Genomic DNA, 2,779 nt, shown 5'->3' with positions numbered 1-2,779 from the left:
TTAGATTCTCCATATAAATGAGATCATGTGATATTCCAACTCAGTGGTTTTTAATTAACGGGGCTGTACAATCATCACCACAATCTAATTTTAGAATATTTTCATTCTCCTTCCAAAAAACACACACACCATACCCATTAGCAGTCAGTCCTCTTTCCCCAACCCATGCCCCAGCCCCTGGAAATCACTACTCTACTTTTTGTCTCTATAGATTTACCTATTCTAGAATTTTATATAAAGAGAATCATATAATCTGTGTCCTTTTGGGTCTCTTATAGCAATATGTTTTCAAAGTTCATCCATGTTTTAGCATGCATCAGTACCTCATTCCTTTTTATGGCTGAATAATATTCCACTGTGTGGATATGCCGCCCTTTATCTACCCATTCATCAATACATGAACATTTGATTGTTTTCACATTTTGACTCTTACGAATAATGCTGCTATGATCATTCATATACAAGTTTTTGTGTGGACATGTTTTAATTTCTCTTGGGCATATGCCTAGGAGTGGAATTCCTTGATCATATGGTAACTCTGTGGTTAACATTTTGAGACACTTACACATTGTTTTCCAAGTTGACCACACCATTTTACATTCCCACCAGCAAAGAATGAGGGTTCCAGTTCTTCACATGCTCACCAATATGTCTCCTGGTGTGTCCTTTTTACTTTAGTTCTCATAGTGGGTGTGAAGTGGTGTCTCACCGTGTGTATATGTATGTGTGTGTTTTAAGAGACTGATGTTTATTTTTCAACAACCTTATTTCCAGTTTCCACTTAAGAGCCTGTGGAAGAACAGCTTAAGACCACCCAGTGGTTGTTCCTACCCATTCAGTAACCTCAGGCTGAGCAGCAGAGAACGCGGGAGCTGAGCAGTCCATTCACCCTGAAAATGCCTCCTTGGTCACAGCCTTTTCAGCAGCCGCCTGCTCTTCTTTTCCAGTCTCTTCAGGGTCTCCAATTGCAGTAGGAGAGCAGGCATGACCTCCCACAGATGCTCATGGTAGATGGTCCCGCACATGCATAGAACTTCCTGTACCAGCATCTGTGATATCAAACCCACTGAGCCAGCCCCCTTGTTGGATGGGATGGCAACGTCCACATGGCACAGAGGGGCATCTGTGTTACACAGAGGGATGGTGGGCAGGTTAACATAAGACGCCCCTGTGACAGGCTGGTGGTCAGCCCTGGGATCAGTAACCACCGGAAGTCTCAACTCCCAGAAGGGTGCCTGGATCTGGTTGGTGAAGGTCCCAGGGATGAGGCAGCCAGCAAATAGGAGTGTCCCTGGTGGCAGGAGCAAAGTTCAGCACAGTTTACTGGCCAATATTCCTGGACAATGTGATACTGACAGCAGGGTTTTCAGGGGCAACAAGGGCACGCACAAGCCACCAGCAGAAGATCCCCACATGTTCATTTCAGAATTCTGATGCAGACGCCATCACTTTTCACTTTGGAGATGAGCTCTTCTACTTGGAAACCAACATTGGGGCCACCTAAGTGGGTTCCTGCTGCAAGGAATTTAAGGACAACCTCCTCCTTCATCTGCAGAACAGCAAGGGCTCCGGACATTGTGAAAGTTTCCCTTTCAGTGACAACAGGCACCCAGAAAAAACACCTTGTGGGTAGCAGGGAAAGCTCACTGCGATTTGGATCTGCATTTCCCCGATGGCTAATGGTGAGAAGCATCTTTTCATCTGCTTACTGGTCATGTGTACCTCTTTTGTGGAGAAATGTGTATTCAAGTCCTTTGTCCACTTAAAGAAAATGGCTTGTTTTTGTTGTTGACATGTAAGCGTTCTTTACATAATCTGGACACAAAGCCCTTATCAGATATATCACTTACACAGATTTTTCTCCCATTCTGTGGGTTGTCTTTTCTGTGCCAAATGTTTTTGGCTGCCTTCTTCCAAGACCACCCCCGTGAGGTAGGTGTTCTTGATAGGGAAATGAAAGTTCAGAGAGGAGAAGATGGAATTTAAATCCAGTTTTTGTCAGACTGTAAAACTCATGCTTTCTCCTCTCCCCCAACCTGCTCACCAAGATGAATGAAGACATGTTTCTGGCTTTGAGGAGTTCAGGCTGGCAGAGGTCTTCAAACAAGAACACAAATGAATGCACTATAAAGCAGAGTTCCACTTGGCCCACAAATGCCACGAGGGAAGTGTAGACAAAGTGCAGTGGGAGGTCAAGAGGAGAGGGAAAAGTGAGCACCCTGGCTTGGGAAAGCATTCAGTAAGGTGGCATTTAAATCTTGAAAGATGGGTACAGTTTCCCTGCATAGAGATGATGGGCTGAATAGAAGAGAGCATTTCCAAAGAAGAGCAGGAAATGAGGGTTGAAGGAATGCATACACGGAGCTTTGATCCTAACTCTGCGATGGCTTGTTAAGATGGAGATCCTGGGACTTTCTTCGTTGGCTTGGAGGACCCAGGCACTAGCTAAGCTGGAGGGTTTCTGACACTTGGGATTGGAAGATCCAAAGGGGATGGGGAGTCCGCGGGCTGCCTGGAGCTGGCGGCCGCCGGGGATGGGGCTTCTTGGGATGTCTTAGATGAGGATCTGGGGCCTGGCGGACGGGAATGCATCGGGAAGGGACTGGGATGGAGGGCTTCATTAGACTGCTTTAGGTGAGGACACCGGACCGTGGGACGGGGGGAAGGGAGCGATTTCCGGCAGCCCGCGATGGGGCTGGCCCGGGCGCCTGGGGGGGGTCTCGCTTCGGACCGGGGGGGTTGTAGCAGGGGGGGGCGGGCGGGGGGCGGGGCCGGGCGG

The 2,779-nt window shown here is 47.7% G+C and overlaps 1 pseudogene; it reads right to left on the bottom strand.

Annotated features, from left to right (window-relative positions):
* Window positions 1-608: 608 nt before the first annotated feature.
* On the bottom strand, window positions 609-1,597 carry LOC106698377 (annotated as a pseudogene).
* Between the last annotated feature and the right edge of the window lie 1,182 nt (window positions 1,598-2,779).

Source organism: Myotis lucifugus, unplaced genomic scaffold, assembly GCF_000147115.1.
Source record: "Myotis lucifugus unplaced genomic scaffold, Myoluc2.0 scaffold_169, whole genome shotgun sequence".
NCBI lineage: Eukaryota > Metazoa > Chordata > Mammalia > Chiroptera > Vespertilionidae > Myotis > Myotis lucifugus.
This window is presented reverse-complemented; position numbering and strand designations above follow the sequence as displayed.